The following is an 18,226-nucleotide window of genomic DNA, read 5'->3' on the forward strand; positions in this document are numbered from 1 at the left end:
TGGAATTATGAGATTAGAGATGATTATTTCTGACTCTTCATATTATTCAGAATTTTAAACATTGAGTCTACATTACTTTTAATATCAGAGATATAATAATGTAGAAGTTCATGGTGTCATGTCCATTCCTTTAAAGTATGGTCATTCCCCTGGATGGTTGATCACCCCAAGTCTGGACGTGGTGTTGGAGGCTTCAGGGAAGCAAGGGTTGGGGCTTTAGTGCTGAGAGCCCGGGTACATGACTGAACGCCTTGCAGGTGTTCACGGCTCGGTCAAGGAGCAAGTATTCACAGAGCACTTATTATCTATCAGCCATTGTCTATTGATCCCTCACTCCTGGTCACCCAGTCTGTGCCCAGAGCCAGGGGATCACAGAAAGGAAAGACGCCCGGACCTGACCAGGCGAGAAGCCGCGTTCCGGTGCTTGCGATGTCCACAGTGCTGGGCCTGAGATCCCCGGAGGGCCGGCCTAACTTGCCCACGCTCACTCCCAGGGAGTCTACCTTGGCCCGACTGTCCAAGACCCAGGCCCAGGTGTAGCACCGGGCCTTGCTGAAACCCGGAGGCCAAGTCTGCTGCTGCTCTTGGGACCCGTGGCTGCTTTGGCATCGGCCGTTTGGCCTCGGAAGGGATCCTGTTAGACCCGGGGCTTGGTTTGTCATACGTTGTACAGCTTAGTACTTTCTTAGCATTCTGTTTAAGTGCTGACAACTTGATATTTTGATCAATGGTTGCTGTATTTCTCCATATGTTAAGTTGACAAGCTGATAATTTCTGAAGTCAATCTGTCTCTCCAGTTTACACTTTTTAAATTTTTCAATCGCCTTATCTGCATTTTGTAAATACCTAAAAATAGTGGGATCACTTGGCCCAAACCCTGTATAATTGGGTCAAGGGCTTCCTGCATCCTTGCGTAAACTGAGGGTGGAGCCAGGCTGCTGTTTGTCACCTGTTTGGTGGCAGGTCTATGCAGAGCACACTGCCCAGGTCTTGTGATTTGGCTATAGGGATCCTCCCACGGGAAGAGCTGGCCTCAACTGTAAACATTTTACTAACTGCTGCAGAAAGCTTTGTGAACAGGGTGGTCTCCGCTGCAGAGGCCACCCGGGGACAGACCTCTATCCAGCATGGGCTGTGGCCTGTTGCTGCCCGTGACTTGGGCTGCCCGTGTGTCAACCTTAAGGTTGGTCAGTTGCCAACCTTAAAGGGCACCTGGTGCCCAGCAAGTCCCTTCTGTGTGGGGCAGGGTCCTCTGCACACTCCAGGTGCTACTCCCAAAGCGGCTACTTTTCTCAATCCATCTCGGCCTCTGATGGCACCAGGGTCAGCAGCAGGGACAACTGCTTAAACCTCCTCGGCTGGTGGCAGAGCCCTGTGGTTGTAAGTGACCTCATGTCAGATCCCATCTGTTGGCAAGTTGTGTGTCTTTTGGAAACTTGACCCAAATTCCTCGAGCCTCGGTTTCCTCACAGGGACAGGGCCAAGGGGTCAGTGCCTTGAACCCAGAGCCTGGCTGACAGGAAGCCCTGGGGGATAGCAGCCATGGCGGCGTTGCCCTTTCCCAGGGTTGGGCTCCTCATCTATGAGGGGTGTGTGCCTGTGCGTGCGTGTGCGTGTGCAAGGGAGGAAGGAGCCCGCTCCGAGCTGCCTTTCCTCGGAAGAGCTGATGTGCGACACTGCTTGTGTGCCACGGGGGAGGCGGCTTAGACTTTTCTTCCGGCTCTTCAGCACTTGAAAGGGCATTGGCGATGATGAGCAGCTGCGGAGGTCCGTCTGTGAGCTGGGCTAAAAGTGAAAATAAATGAGAGGTTGAGTCCTGTTGGCGTCCAAGCCTCCTTCCCCCGCCACACCGGGAGGTCCTGTTTATTCTGACGCCCTCTCCTGCTCCCCCATTTCTCCTCCTTTTGAGCAGCAGTCTCTCTAACGGTAGTTCAGCTGTTCATAACGTAGAAGCGTGAGGCGATTCTTAGAGGGTGTGAGGCGCATTGACCCCACAGCACGTAACAAACCCGCATCTGTCCACTGTCACACAGGGGCACAAGACCCGAGGACTCAGCTCTCCTCGGAGGGAGGCGTCCTGGAGAGCTGCTCTAGGCCCTGCAGGCTGGCCCTGGCAGCGGGGAGGGCAAAGAAGGGGAGGAAGAAAACAAGCATGTGTGGCAGAAAACTTTCTAAAATGGGGTCCCCTCTCCTGCTTCTGAGAGTGTGGGAAACTCTGTCCAACTTTTACCCTTCAGTCTTGAAGTCGCCACAGTGAGAACCGATTCTTCTGCTATTGCGGGATAAAATCCTGAGATGATGGAGGTAGGTAGGGACCTTCATTCGCCTGTGCACTAAGGGATCCCAAATCCCTGTGACTTCGGAAATTCTTGTGTTTTCTGCTTTTTACACCTCTGTTCCCCTTCTCTGGTCTGTCAGCAGTTGCTTCTTGTTAGCAAGTATCCCTACTACTAATTTTCAGTTTCTGAACTGCCACTGGCTGGTTGGGATGAGTGTACAATACACGTAAACGCTTTCTCACTCAGGGTCTGAAAGCTATTTCTCCTCAGAGAAAAGTACACATTTGAGAAAAGTATTTCTTGAATCTTCTTCTTTTTCTTACTTTCTTTTAAATGCCTTGTCTCTAAGCTATTTTAGGAACATGTGAGGTTATGCAATGCTCAGTTCTATGCAAATAAAGCCTATACAGCCCAGGGTCGCCTGCCCCACCCACCCTTGGCAGGAGGTTGGTCAGCAGTTACTGCAGTGTTATGTTCAGACGATGTATATTTTTTAGTGCCCTGAAGTTTTGAAATTTTAATAGCTCATGAATTGAACTGACATGAGAGAAAATATTTCAAGTCTCCTACAGTGATTTTTATGCTCTTAAAAGTGATTCCAGTATGTGAAGGCAAAGTCTGATTCCAGAGAAATGAGATCCTCTGAAATCTCTCAGGCCATCTCTCCCTCCTCACTTACCTCTTCTCCCAATTGGCCTACAAGACTCATTTTCATGACTGGCCATTCATGCTTAAGATTCTATTGGTCACAACTATTATCTGGGCAGTGGCCAGTCAGTCCTTCCGGATTTCCTGGCAGAAACTGAGGCATGTTGACAGTCAGTGCCTGGGATTCCTAGGCCACCAAACACCTTCTCATTCCAGCCGCCGAGGCTCCTGATTTACTGCTGCCTTGTTTGCCCCAGAGCTCTCTGGCAGGCAGAAGCCAGCCGCAGGTAGCCACAGGACCCTGAGCAGACGGCGGCTGGGCCGGCCCTCCACAGAGACCCACACTGTGGGCCCTGGCCCTGGCCTGGGTGCCTCTGCTGCCCGACCGTGTGAACCGGCCCACAGAGCACAGTCATGTGGCGCACTTGGCAGGGGCAGGTTTGCCCTGCGTTAAAGTTTGACCAGCAGAAATCTCGGTGTTTACCCCAGCTCTGTGGCGAGCCATGGGCAAGCAGCACCTGTGAACGTTTCCAGCACATTCTGGACTTGCCTCCTTCTGGGGCGCTGACTGTGGGTGGGGGTGGGGGTGTCTTCAGTTTTCAGTTAGTTTCTGGAACAGACACCTGAAGTCATCGAAATAAAAGGAAAAGGTTTTATTGGCCTCTCAGTTTTGGAAGCTTCAGTCCGAGATCCACTGACCTTGCTGCTTTGGGCCAGGGGCAGCACATCTTGGTGGAATACAGAGTTGACAAGCTGCTCAAAGCCAGGAAGCGAGAGGAAGAAGCAGGGACTGGGGTCCCACCATCCCCTTCAAGGGCACCCCAGTGACCTAAAGACCCCCTGATAGACCCACACCTTTTAAGGGTCCAGTCAGCTCCCAATAGCACTTTGTGGGGCCTAAGCCTCTCAGACCTAGGCCTTTGGGGAGGGGAATGTTCAAGAGGCACCAGAGGTGGCTCACAGTCCCAGCCCTGGGGGGCCCAGCAGTGGCCACCTTCATGGTCAGAGTCCATTCAAACGCAAGACCAGACTACCCAGCTAAAAACTCTGACCGCCGTGACTGTTTCCTCAAACGTAACAAGGACAGTTTGTATTTAAAGTCCTTTGAACCTTTGCTGGAATTCATAAGGACTTCCTAGCTGGATTCCACCCCACTTTCCAAAGCCTCCGTTCACTCTTGGCGCAACGCTCGAGGTAGGCACAAAGCCTTGGGTCACAAACTCCATCGTCACTCCTACCACACGCTTCTGCTGGCTGAGCCCCTCAGTCTGTGGTACTGTTGTGGGAGCCCAGCAAACTAATGGAGTGGGATGTTGTAAAAATCAACTTCGCCTTGGAAAAGAAGAGACGGTATTGTCAACACCGACAACGGCTCGGGAGGCGGCGCCACACGCAGGCTATGGGCTGGCTTGATCCGGGCCTGGGCCCAACCACACGGCTTCTCCACTCACCAGCACTGTGGCCTGGGACACGCGGCTGCGCCTCTGCGCCTCCGTTTGCAGGTCTGTAACTGGGGTGATGGCGCTCATGTCACAATGATTTTGTTTAGCTTTCTCGTCTTAGAAGTCGATCCCCAGGCACAGTGAAAAGTCAGGTGTGTGTGGAACTACGAAGCAAAACAAGTGATCCTGTGTCAAATGCATACGGCAAAGGACAGAGTCAAAAGGAAAGGAAAACCTACAGATTGGAGGAAACACTTGCATGCCATGTATCTGACAAAGGGTTAATATCCAAAATACGGAGTGTATCCAGAACATGCAATCACCAAAATATATCAAAAACCCAGTGAAAAATGGACTGGGCTTGGTTCACACACCTCCAATTCCAGTGTCTCAGGAGGCTGAGGCAGGAGGATCGCAGCCTCAAAGCCAGCCTCTGCCACTTAGCAAGCCCCTGTCCAAAATTTTAAAATAAAATACAATAAAAAGGACTGAGGATGGAGCTCAGTGGCTAAGTGCCCCTGGGTTCCATCCCCAGTACCAACAAAACAAAACAAAAACTCCCGAATAGATATTTTGCCAAAGAAAACGTGCAAATGACCAACGCATGTGAGAAAAGGTATTCAGCATCACTAATCACCAGGGAAACGCAAGTCAAAAGCACCAGATGCCGCCTCACATCCGTTAGGGTGTCTGTCATTAAAAAGATGAGCGAGAACAAGCACAGGCAAGGACATGGGGAAAAGGGCTGCATGCTCTTGGGGGGAGTGGGAACTGGAAAGCAGGACGGAAGCTGCCCTGCCCCATCCCTCTGCTGGACGCATGCTGGAGGGAACCAAGGTCAGGCCTCCCAGAGACAGCCGCTCCCAGTGCCCACTGCAGCCCTGCCCACCGTGGCCACGGCGCCTGCGCGTGACCAGGTGGGTGGACCAAAGCTGCGTGGGGCAGATGCAAGATGGGACTTCACTCAGCCTCGGGGCAGCAGGGTGAGCCTGAGGACCCCGTGGTCAGTGCAATGAACCAGACACAAAAACACTCAGGATTTCTCCTTAGTATGGAAATTTAACAAACAAAAAATACAAATACAAAGAAAAACACTAGAACTGTGCTCCCCAGAGTCACAGAGGCCCAGCTGGGAGACGCAGGCCCGGGCACAGAGCTGAGCTGGGCAGCTCGGAGACGGCCATCGCACCCACAGGGTGGCCGTGGCTGACTGGCCGCGGTGGGTGCCAGACATTTGCTGGGAGTAGCCAGGTGCTCTTGCCCACAGAGGCTCCAGTGAGAGGCTGGGTGTTGACCTGCTCGACCTTGTAGCCAGGTCACTTCATGGGTATGAGTGTCCGAACCGCATCGCGCACCCTACACAGAGGCAACGTTCTTAAAAGGGAAATCACGGACGGACAAAGTGGAATTTTTGAAAAATATCCCTTCTGTGTGGACTTGGGCCACTGCAGGAGTCCAGGAACAGGGCTCTGTTTTGTTTTTGTTTACACAGTCATGGGGGCAAACAATCTGCTATCACCCGTTGGAGTTGAACTTGCCCATATCTCTGCCCAGGAGTTGTCCTGGGTGCACCCCCAAAAGAAAGTCCAGTTGATGGCCATGAAGCCGTGTTCAGGAAGGCACATGGCGGGGCTGGGGTTGGGGCTCAGCAGTTGAGCACTCACCGAGCACGTGAAAATAAATAAATAAAAAGGTATTGTGTCCGCCTGTAACTGAAAAAAAAATTTTTTTAAAGTTTAAAAAGAAGGTGCATGGTGTTGCTCTTCTTTTTTATTGTTCTTTTTTAATTAGTGCACAATAGTTGTACAGAATATTTGGGTTCATTTCTACCTAATCGTTCAAGCGTGGAATATAATCTGTTCCAGTTCTGTCCCCAGGATTTCCCCCCCTCCCTCCCCTTCCCTTTCCTCTACTCTACTGATCTTTCTTCCATTTATTTGCAGTTTTTATTTTAATGCGTGCATGATGGATGTAGAGGTGAGATTTACTGTGGAATATTCACACTGGTACATAAGATGAGCAGATTCATCCCACCCTCCCTCCCTTTTGGGAAGGGAAAGACCCTTTGTAGCATCAGGAATCCTGGGATTTAATGGGGTGGGCCCTCTGTCCTTATTGGTATGATAAATGCTGGGGTCGCATGTCTTCACCTCGCCCTGGGGTGGTGATTTCCAATTACCCAATCCAGGCTGCCTGAGAAAAGTTCCTTAATGGCCACTAGTGTCATTAGCATGGACATCAGTCCAGGGACTCCAGAGGTCCCAGGATCACAGCCAGGGAGACCATGCTCAGAAGTGCTGGGACCTGGCACTGGTCCTGATTCTCATCTGAAACTGTGAAGCCCTACCTCCTCCGTCCTCCCGTCCTCCTGGTGCCCGGCTAGCAGGAGCGTTGCCCGGGTTTGTCCACACTCCTATCAGAAGTGCCCACGTGGGGACAGTCCTCCCAGCCTCACTGTCCCACAGCCCAGCACCCACTCCTCCACCCTGGAGATGGACAAGGGCCCAGACTACCACCTGAGGCCAGGGGAGCCTCCCTACTCAGCCTCCACAGGATCTCCAGTGGGGGCTGTTCTGCAGATGCAATCTCAGCTTCCCCAGGGCTAGGCAGGTAGCCCAAGACCTCTGACTCCACAGATAAGAAGCAGAAACACAGCCACCTCAATTCAAGAACAATTTGAGATAACATACTAATTAAAGAGGTCTGCAGACACAGACCTGACTGGATTTAGATCCAGGAGTTAAAATCAGATGACTGAGAATCAGGATTTCCCGTAAAGGCAAACTCGGCCCCATGGTGCACAAGGGAGCAGTGGCTAAGACTGGTGGGTGTGGGCTGATGCGTCCTGCCCCCAGACATAGATGAACTGCATCTGTCAGGGGAGAGTGCCAGGCGACCTACGACTCTCCTCGGTTCTCTTGAAATCACTGTAATTTGCAAGAGGGTTGAATAACTCCAACTTCTTTTTATTTTGCGGCCCTGGGGACGGAACCCAGGGCCTTGTGTATACTAGGCAAGCCAAGCTGCAGCCCCAGACTCACTGTTTTTTTTTGTTTAAACAAAACGACAACAAGGCAGCTCTGAAGTGCATGGCTTCATTTAATCAAACCGCTGAAGAACTAATCTCAGCAGGACCACCCAGGCCCAGCACCAGCTTTTCCTAAAGAATTTGGCCTCCTGTTCCTCTTTGAAGGCAGCCTCATCTTGTAATTAGGGGATTCCTTTGTTTCTCTAATGATACTAAAGCACTCTGCCCAGGGTGTCATCAGAGGAAAATCACCTCTTAGGTATCAGCAGCAGCCACCCCAGCCCCCAGGGTCCTAGCGGGAGAAGAGCTCTGGGACCCCAACAGGTGAGGCTGTGGGGCAGGTGGCAGGTTGGGGTCATCAGTGCACAAAAGTGCTTCCCGGAAAGCACTGTCCTCACAGGAGGTGACGAACATTACTCGCAAAGAGAGCCACCACCCGCTTGGGTCTTTGAAAGTCTGCATGTCCCTTCTCTTCCCTGGGCGACCATCAGAGCCTGAGGCCGGCGCCTGTGGGAAGGCCAAGGAGCCACCAGGTCCCTAAGGTATTGTGTTGAATTTCTCAATCTAACTTTGTTTAGTTTGGGGAAAACATTTTTTTGGTCCTGGAAAAAAAAAAAAAATCACTGTGGTTTCCCTCCTCCCGCCTCTGTGATCGCCACTTACGGAGTTTCACCATCTTCCCATGAAACCAAGAAAAGAAAAAAGAAAGAAAGGAAACGAGGATGCCGGGCAGACAGGCCTCGCTTCTTGCCTCCATCGCCTCTGCTCCTTGTCCCCACGCGTCCTTCCTTCACGCTGGGTCCACCCCTTTCTCAGCAGGCTTTCTCTTGCAGAAGGTAGCTTGTCACTCACCTGGATAAATAAGGTGGAGTTGGAGGTGGCCGGGGTGCCCTGCCCAGGTGCCCGGAGGACCCTCCGCCACCTGCCTCTCCCTGCAGCGACCCGGATGGTCCTGCTTCCTGCTTCCTGTCTCCCTGTGGCCCTGCTACTCTCCACTCGCCCGACCCACGCTGCCAGGCGACCGCAGGCTGCAGTGCCATCGCCTGCCTGTGTAAGTCTGAAGGCCTCTGGTGCTGGCCCAGGTGCCAAGGAGGCTTTGGGCCTTCTGGTGGTTTCTGTCCCCCTTCTCCTCCCCACAGCCTCACTCACACATTGACCCCACATGCCGTCCACTGACCCATCCTGTCCTTCTTACTCCCCTCAGTAGGGCAGTGTCAGGATGAGCAGCGCATGAGTCAGAGCTCCCGGGTTCCCTTAAACGGCTCTGTGGCTGACTCACTGCGTGAGCGCGGACGGGCCGCTTCCCTTCCCAGCCCAGTTTCTCCGGCCGCACCACGCTGGGCACGCTGGCAAGAACAGAGCCAGGATGCGTGTGAGGTCCTCTGCAGGTACGTCGCCGGCCAGCTCCCACTTTTGAAGGCAACCAGGGGAGTCCCATAATTACACTGGGGCCGGTTTAACCAGGCTTGTCCCCGGCAAGTCCCCGTGGTGGTCCCTGCCAGGTGCTGGGACCTCAGGTAGAAGAGGGAGCCGGAGTGGCCGTGTGCAGCTTACCGCCTCCTGGCTCGTAGATCCCTTAATAGCCGCTTGCTGCGGCCTGGGCTGTTTGGTGTGCTTAAGAGAAGGGGAGCGACTGGGGCTGTCCGTCACGCCTGTCTCTAACTTGCAAGCAAAAATAACCGGATGCCACCCTCTGGGACACAAGGTGATCTGAGGACAGGGTGAAGCTGGGCGGAGCTGCCACCCCGACCCAGAAGGCTCCGTCTGATGTTATAAGCCCCAGCCTCAAACATTCGGCTGCGTCCGGCCTCTCTGAAACTTAGACCACACTCATGTGGAGCACTTGTTCGTGGCCAGCAAAAGAACGCCTGGCCAAGTCCATTGGGCTCAGAGGACCCCGCCCCCCACCGCAGGGACCCAGGGGCTGCAGTGCCTTCTGAGAATCAGGCTGTGGAAGTGTTTGTGGCACAGCCCATGTGCGCTTGCTCCTCCCTCCAGGAGGAGCACCAGGCAAGATGGAGAACCTGTGAGTGGCATGCCGCTGCCATCAAGGATCTGCAGGAACAGGGCTGGAGCCACCCATCCTTGCCTGAGAACCCAGACACAAAACTCTGGGCAGGAATGTGCCCTGGGGAAGCTCTTGCTTAACTCCAGTTCCTTAGGCTCCCTGCCTCCTTGACAAAGGCCAAGCCAAACAGGGAGCCCAGGTGAGGCTGGGCCGGCCAGCCGATGTCGGCTCACACAGGCTTCGACTAGGGCTGGAGGAGTCCAGGCAGAACTTCAGAGTGCCAGGCGCTGGGCAGAATCCAGAGACAGGCAGGTTCCTGCAGCTCCTGTAGCCCAGTGAAAAGTGTGGATTTCCCAGAGGCCACTGAGCCAAGGGCACAGCTCGTCCTCAGTCAGAGTCTAGTCTAGCTGGACCTCCAGAGATCCAGGGACCTGGGTGGCCACGGGCCTTGCTGGGAAGTGCAGGAAGCTTTGGCCACAGTTGGCTGCTCAGTTGACAAGGTCACAAGACCAGCAGGCCTTAGGGATAGAGCCAGGATCAGAGGGCTTTGGCCCTGAGAGGTCCTGCTGACAGCTTGGAGGATTTGTCTGTGGCGGGGGAGTTAGTAATTCCATCATTCCATTGTCGGTGAGCGAGAAGCCGGGGAAGTGAGAGATGGCGGTCTGAGTGCATTCATTTCCTCTAAAAGGCTGGTTGAATGGGAGATGCCCATAGGAATATGCTGGGCTTGGGGGGTCAGCCCAGCACATGGACAGCCTGGTGGATCCCAGTTCTGCTGCCACAGTGGGTAACAACACCTCCATCATGGCGGTGACCTTTGCAGGCTTCGTGACATTCATCAGGCTTCCTGCCCATTAAACAGGCAGGGGCTGCAGCAATCTAGGATACAAGGTAGACCAGCACCAGAAAAGATTTCTCTCCAGGAGCCCAAGTACAGCACCCCAGATCTTGGGGCATGGGGGACAGAACTGGGCTGTCCATGGATGAACACAGCCCCCAGGGAGCACTGATCCCTGGACTGAGTCTGCCGTGACCATGTGAGGAATAACTAGGTGCCCTCTCCATTGTTCTCCATTGATACAGATTCCTGGCCCCAGCTCCAGGAGGCCAGGCAGGCAGCTGGCCTGTCCAGTCACCTTGATTTCTTATCATTCAGTCCAAAGGCAGAGCTCTGTGGCTGAGCTGCTTCCAGGGGGTGACAGATAGCCTGGTCATTTCAAGAAAGTAAAAGTTGGTGGTTGGGGCAAGAGAGGTGGGGGGTGGGAGGGGAGAGGGGAAGAGCCAGTGCTGGGGAGTCTCCTCCTCACTGGCACCCCGTTCTTTCCTCTCGATACCTGAGCTCTGAGACTGTCCTGATACAGAAGGCTCAGCACGTGGGAGACGGAGGCTTGGGACAGCTGGAGCATTGCAGATTCTCCGTGAGTAGGGATGAGTCACCGGCCCAGCCTCCTCCTAGCTAGGCACAGGCAGTGGCCTGGTTTTGTAATAGCTGAAGGCCACACCGGTAGAGTGTGAGCGCCCTGCCCGCTCGGCTTGCCGGGGGCCACTGCAGACCCGGAGACCAGACGTCCCTCCCACGTTCACACAACCGCCTCTGCTCCTCTGAGCTGAGCAAGCCACCTTCCCCCTATTTGCTCAAGAACACCCTCTGCGAGGTCCTCAGTCATCCTCCTTCTGTTGCGCCTTCAGCTGGCATGTGTCACCTTGGACACCTCATGCACAGAGGGAGGAGAAATACCAAGCGGGGACTCCTGCCATCACCTTAAAGACAGAGATGCTTGTCTCCGTCAGCTGCTCTGCATTCTTCAGTGCTGGCTGGCCCGAGGCACAAACCAAGACCAAGGAAAGTCACTCTGAGATGCTTGCAACATCTTGCATTAGTAAATCCAGAGAACACAGAAGGTCAAAGGTGAAACACCCGAGGCTGGATCCACTCATTCATTCAGCAAGGAACTCCGCATTTCTCTTGAAGTGAGGAAAAGGCACAGGCTGGTGGCCTTCAGCAGTGGCCTGATGAAGAAGCGTTTGGGTTAAAATGTGTGAGGTCCTGCATACCAAGCACTCCCCATACTGCCATGGGCAGTAGTCAGAGCCATTGAAATTTTGCCACAAGGAGGAAAACAAACCTGATTTTCTCATTCCCGATACTTTCCAGTGTACAGTAGCAGCTTGCTTACAGGTTTGCAAACCCTGCAGGTCTGCTTCTGAACTGTGGGTGGTTCTGAGGACCCGGATGCTGTCTGCGGGGTGCAGGGCCCTCCATCCACTGGGGCTTGACCTGGTCTTTAAGTGAGGAGTGGCAAGGCCTCTGGCCTGTCCCCCTCATGTCCTGGAGGAAAGTCAGGAAGCAGAGGTAAGGCAGCAAGGGAGGGCTGGGTGACTGAACCTCCCATTCAGGTTTGGGCCCTCCCTAGAGGTGTGGCCTGCACAAGAAATGCAGCCACCGCTTGGTAACCAAAACTGGCACACCCAAGCCAATCACCCTCATGCCAGTGAGTGACCTACATCAGTGGTCAGCAGCAGTTCCAGACAGGCTCCTGTGACCAAGGGTGTAGGGTGTTGACCTCAGCCGAACAAGCTGAGGAGAAAGGTACACAGGAAGTTTCCAGAAGCAGCAGAAGTTCTTGGCAGACACTGAGGGGCAGAAGAGAGACTTTGGGAGGAGGTGGGCTGGAGTGAAACTGGAAGGGGAACCAGAATGAGATCAGGAAACCAGGGAACGGGAAGGTGCTCTGGCAAGGGGGGAACAGGCCTGCTCTGGAGGAAGCAGACACTGGGCAGGTTTTGGGGGTTGCAGGGATTAGGCAGATTTCAACCAGCCATGGGTGTCCCTGAAAGTGGGGCTGGGGCCCACAAGTGTGTGTGTGATAAGGAGGATTGGATTCAATGAGACAATACTGATTGGGAACATCGCATGTGCCAGGAACTGAGTTGGGGACAAGGACACCATCTTGCCTATGGCCCTTAGGGTTTCTAGTTTGGAAGGCAAGTCAGAAGCATGGTAAGAGCCACGCTGGAAATATTCACAGGCCACCAACTCCAGCCCGGAGCCGGGAAGCGGGTGGGGGAGATGGGCGAGTTGGGAGGTGGGGGAACGGGTGAGAAGGAGGAGAGCAGGAAGAGCGAATCCATTTCCCTGGAAGAGCTGCTACTCTCTGATGGACAGACAGATGGACAGGGCAGGAAGCTCCTGGGGAAAGACACCTACCAGGAAACTGTTGACCTTGGTGTACGGTGAGAACAGCTGGACCAAGAAGGGACAAGAATGAAGGACCAAGAATGTAGTATGCTGATTTTAAGTCCTTTGGGTACAAACGGAGGAGTGGGATAACTGGGTCGGATGGTGGCTTTCTGAGGAATCTCCTCTATACTGCTTTCCATAATGGTTGCAGGTGGATGGAGTCGGAGAATATCATGCTAAGCGAAATAAGCCAAACCCAAAAAACCAAAGGCTGAAAGTTTTCTCTGATAAGTGGATGTTAATTCATAATAAGAGAGGGCAACTAGGGAAGAATAGAGTAGAAGGGAGGGGAGGGGACATGGGGTAGGAAGGGGAGTAGAGTGAAACAACATTATCAGCTCCTGAATATACATGACCCATATGATCCTACAATATGTATAATCAGAAACATGAGAAATTACACTCCATTTATATATGCTCTATCAAAATGCATAAATGCATCCTACTGTCATGCACAACAAATTAGAACAAATAAAAAAATTTAGAATAAAAGCGAATAAGTAAAATATTAGTGGCATTAAAAGATAGAATCCAGCCATTCTTTTTGTAAGTATTTACCCCAGATAAATGAAAATAAAAATTCATGTAGCTCATTAAAAAAAAAGAAAGAAAGAAAAAGAATGGAAGGAGGGACGGCTCCTCCAGTCTGGTGAGAGGCTGTGCTGCTTTGGTGGTCCTCACAGAGCTGGGCTTCTCTTTGAAATAAATCTGCTCCTTCTTCCTGTTATAAAGAAGGAAACTCCCCCAGCCTCCCCAAGACCAACACTGCTAACACCTTAGAAATGCCTGTCGGGTCATTTTTCCTGCATTGATTTTTGTTGGGTTTTAACATTGTGCTTGCAACCTTGTATCTTACTGCATTTAACATTATCATATTCCAATGTTCATATTTCCTCATATAGTTTTTCTCATGTCACTGTTTTTTTTTTTCTTTTGCAGCCAATTTTTGAAAATGTCACTTCCTCTCTGCCTCCATGCTTCCTTTCTTCCTTTTCCCCTATGCCTTCTAGTACCTTCCTTACTACCTACCTCCATTTCCAGAGACATGAACAAGCTGCTCTTCCCCGTCAGCAATGAAAGTAGAGTTTGGAGAAGAGACTAGATTCCCCACTTTGCCAATTTCCTTTGAGTTCTTGTCTCACAAATTTTGAAGAATAAAATCCATGGACACTCACAGAAGGGAAGGGGGAACGGAGCAGAATTTATTTAAGCAAGAAGAGAGAGAGCTCCCACCATGTGGGTGGTGGGGTTCCTGGTACAGCAAGGAGCAAACTATATCTAAATACACATTGAAAAGAGTCGAGGCTCCCTGGGGTTCCCCTGCCTCCTTCCTGTAACTTCCATCCCACAAGGGAGCTGACTGGAGGTGTCCCACAGGTGAGCCTCAAGGCCTTTTGCATTTGAAATAGGCCTTGCCAGTGCTCAAGAATGTCTACTTAGGCTGCAGGTGTGGCTCCGTGGGGACCATTGATATTCTTATTCAGCAGGTGTCCTTGTAAGGCCAAGGGTTGGGGAGCCAAAGAGAGGAGGGGCTAAAGACCCAGAAGTTCTGTGGCTGCTGCTGGGCAGAGGGAAGATGGAGACCAGCTCCCTGGGAGGGGGGAGGGCAGGCAGGATGACTGGTTACTCTGAACCTGGCCAGTTGTGGAGACTAAGAGCAGAGGAGGTGAGACTGGGACAGGTGTATAAAAGCATTTCCTGGAGTTTCTTAAGAACATAGAGCCTTGGAAGGAGGGAAATAAGTCATGCCCAATTAGAGAGGAAAAGAAGTGTGGTCTGTCAACTAACCACCTTGGGAAGGGCCTTTGCACTAAGGAGCGAGTGTTCACAGCCGCTTTTACCCCTTCTCCACGCGGCCTTGCTGGTGGGTGGATCTGCACGGTGACCTCGCCCTTCGTCCGTGTGTCTCTTTCTCTGGCTCTCTCTCCCTTAACCGGCAAGATTCCCAAAGGCACCTTTGTTGGGTAGTCATGAGAGCAAGTCTCCTTTGACCCATGCTCCTGCACTGTCCCCAACTGTGTGTGTGCATTTCTCCAGGGCCACCAGAAGGTAGGTGCCATCACTGTGCAGAGAGGAGGCCTGGCTTGTCCAAGGTCACATGGCAGGTGACCCCAGGGCACGGCCACTTGACCCCAGGCTCTTTCCTCTGACTGCTCGATGGCCAACCACTACTGTTTCTCTACGCAATGGTCTTTGCATGTCAGTTTTCAAATTGAGGACAGAATTCCAGGGGGATTTTATTGTGGAGACATGTGTAATGTTTGAAGCTCTTTCACTTCGAATGTAGATGACGTGCCAAGGACTCTGCATTTTATGGTTCAGCTTTTGAGTGACTGTGATTTGGGGCCACGGGGAGAGCAATCCTGAAAACTCCTTGTTGTTTCCAAAACTGTGCACAGAGCTGCAGGCCTTTGCCTTCAGGGTACAGCCCAGCTTGGGGGTGTGTTGGCTTTGTGTTCATCTGTCCTCCGCCACTAAGGGCCCCAGAGGGAGGACAGTGTGTTCCACTGGTCTAATCTAATTAGGGCGCCGGTGCCGGACTGAGGCTGGGGGAGCCCTGCCTCCCTCCACCCCCACCCTGCTCCTGTCTCCTCCTGGGTCCCCATTGCGGGGAGTGCAGAGAGCAGGGCGCTCTGCCGGGAGGGAGTCACCCACCACACCAGTTCTGAAGACCCCTCTCTGCACAGCTGGCTTGAGACTCTTGAGCGACTCTCCCTGAGCGAGGCAGCAGGGCCTGGCACCCACCCACCCTCTGGCCTCAAATGCTTCCTGCCTCAAATGTCAAGGTTTTCATTTGACCATGATATAATGAGCTGTATGAAATTAAAAGCAGCTAAACACCGCCTTATTTACAGTCATTTTCCACTTTCTGAAGTCGTCCCCAAACCCCTCCTTCACCAGGCTGACCCCAAGATCGTACCAATCAAATCACGGCGAGAGGCCACCCTCACGGCCACCGACCACAGCGGCACCGTGAGGCCCAGCGCACTCGCTCGCTGCCCCTCTGCCCCGCCAGCCTGTTTTTCCATCACATGCTTCGTAGGCGGCAGGAGCTGGGCAGAGGGAACTCTCAGTTCCCTTTCCAAAATCCGGGGACCCTTGAAAACCCCTCCAGTGAGCACAGGGTTCACAGGGGTGCTGTGCACACTTGCGGGGCCTGTGCTGGTGATACCGCTCTTTACCGGTGACGAGTCCTGCTTCCTCAGATGTTGAAGTATAACGCCGGAGAAGCACGCCGAGGCAAATGGAGAGTGGAAATGCAGCTTTATTAAAGAAAAGTAAAAGCAGACTTCTCCCGGGTGGAAGAAGGGGACCCAAAGGCGGAATCCATGGGATGAGCAAATCTTGTCCTTTTTATGGGTTTTATTCTCCCATTCTTTCCCCCTTAACTCTTCCCTTCCTGCCTATGGGATTAGGCCTGGTTTTGCAGGTGAGATGTAAAAAGTGAAAAGCGGATGGGGCAGGGGGAGGGTCAAGGTGACTCAGACAGGCAAGGGCCCAGGGGGCATTAATCAGCACCTTCCTGCCTGTTGTCTCTGACAAGGGCAGGTAAATTTGGTTATCAATGGGTTCTGCAGGTCCGTGACATTCCATTCTCCCATGGCAGTTTCCAACTTCCAGAGGCAGATGACTTTATGGCCTCCATTTTCTTGATCTGACCCGATTTCCTATTTCTACACTAACTGCCTTTCCTCAATTCTGGCTTCACTGGGGTTCAGACCCTGAGGTCCTCAAGCCCATGCCTGGCCTGACCAGTGTGTGAACCCCTCTGCAGACGTCCCTTGCTTCACTCTAGGCCCCCAGCTGGGTGGAAATCTCACGGTCCCCCTGGCTCTTCCAAGGTTGTCTGTGATCCCCGGATCTGTCTCTCTCCCAATTCCTTGGTGAAGTCCTAGCCTCCAGGGCACCTCAAAACCTAGCCATATTTGCAAATCGGGCTTTGAAAGAATTCATGAAGGTTGAGTAAGGTCACCTGGGTGGGCCCTCATGCAGGGACCGTCCTTACAAGAAGAGGAAGAGACATTGGAGCTTGGCCTTCCTCCAGGCTCACGGGGCTACCATGCAGGAGGGCAGGGCAGAAAGTCATCCTCTGCAAGCCGGGAGTAACAGCCCGCGGGAGAAATCCAACCTGTGGCTGTTGCTGGTGCTTCCAGCCGCTGCCCACGTCATACGACAAGGTCTTAAGACACAACTGAATTGATGGCCATTTCTACCCGGACACTTAAAAGTGTCCTTGAGTTCTCATTGGGAGACTCTCCATACCGGGACCTCTGGAGCCTGTTCTCTCTTTAGCCTGTTCTTTCTTACTGGAAAAATCTCTGTACAGTCAGAATGTACCAGAAGTTGGCCAAAGCCTCTGGACTTACCATCTCCCGCCCCTCGTGTCCCAGGGCTGTCCCACACTCTCCTCCCTCAGCCTCTCCAGCCTCCGCAAGTCTGTGCTTTGCTATGTTGACCCTGAGCCCCCGTCTGGGACATCCGTGTGTTAGGCAGGAACGGAGAAAACAGACAAAGGCCAGTGGAAGGCCGCGTGTTAGGCTGTGTCACGGCCTCCATTTCCGAAGGGAGAGCAGAAATCAAGACACAGCGAGGGATGCCGGCCAGTGCAAAGCCGGTCACAGCAGTGCGGTGGTGGCGGTGACTGAGCGCCTGCCTTGACCGGGCAGCAGGCAACCTGTGCTCTGCAGGGTGGTTCTCCACCCAGGCGCCCCTCTCCACTGCCATCCCCCCAGGAGTCCAGGCCTCCAGCCCTCCAGGGGGGCTCCTGCACAAGCTTCCCCACTGGTCCCCCTTCTGCCCCAGGAGAATGCCTTCTCCCCAGGAGAGCCAGTGGAGGGCTTTGAAAACACAGCCAGTTCTCCAGCTCACAGCGGCAGAGCTCTGCAGGGGCCTTGCCCACGGAGTCAGGGAATGCCAAGGATGCTCCTGTGCCCCAGGCCTCCGCCAGGGCCTCCGCAGTGAGCCTCTGCAGACACCTCATCCAATACGCGTCTGACTGCCCGCACTGAGCTCAGCCTGACGAGGCTGAGCACCGTCCCTGAGCCAGGGCCCCAGACGGCATGAGCGAGCGCCGGACAGGTGTGGGAGTGGACACCGTAGACAGCAAAGCCACTGACAAAAAATGCAAGAGCAAAGACAACAAAGACCTTGAAAAGGACCCTCGTTAAAACCAGGAGCTGAGCAAGAGGACAGAGCCAGGCCTTGGTGGACCTCGGCTGGGAACCTGCACGTGGGGGACATTGTCTGCTCCACTGTTGTCTGTGAATGACTGCAAAATTGCTGCCTGGTATCGCTTTGGGGGTCACAGACACACACACAGACACACACACACACACACTTGTGGCTTGAGAGTCACAAAGTTTGGGTTTGCCAGGAGGCGGGGCTGAGGGGTGATTAGGGCCTGAGGGTCCTCCCTTGTGAGGGGCCCCCCCGGAATTGCTCGCTGGCCCTTCTGCCTTCTGCCTTCTGCCGTGCGAAGGTGCGGAGGTCTTTCCTCCCCCCGAGACACAGCAACGAGGCACCACCTCGGAGCCCAGAGCAGCCCTCACCAGACACAGAAGCCGGACTTCCCATTACAAC

The 18,226-nt window shown here is 53.4% G+C and overlaps 1 long non-coding RNA gene across 1 annotated transcript; it reads right to left on the bottom strand.

Annotated features, from left to right (window-relative positions):
* Positions 1-3,655: 3,655 nt before the first annotated feature.
* On the bottom strand, positions 3,656-11,780 carry LOC124962325 (uncharacterized). The gene is made up of 3 exons (XR_007104453.1): positions 8,250-11,780; positions 4,379-4,533; positions 3,656-4,259 (listed from the first exon to the last, which is right to left on the bottom strand). It is a non-coding gene; the product is annotated as an uncharacterized LOC124962325 (long non-coding RNA).
* Positions 11,781-18,226: the final 6,446 nt, after the last annotated feature.

Source organism: Sciurus carolinensis, chromosome 12 (genome assembly GCF_902686445.1).
Source record: "Sciurus carolinensis chromosome 12, mSciCar1.2, whole genome shotgun sequence".
Taxonomy (NCBI): domain Eukaryota; kingdom Metazoa; phylum Chordata; class Mammalia; order Rodentia; family Sciuridae; genus Sciurus; species Sciurus carolinensis.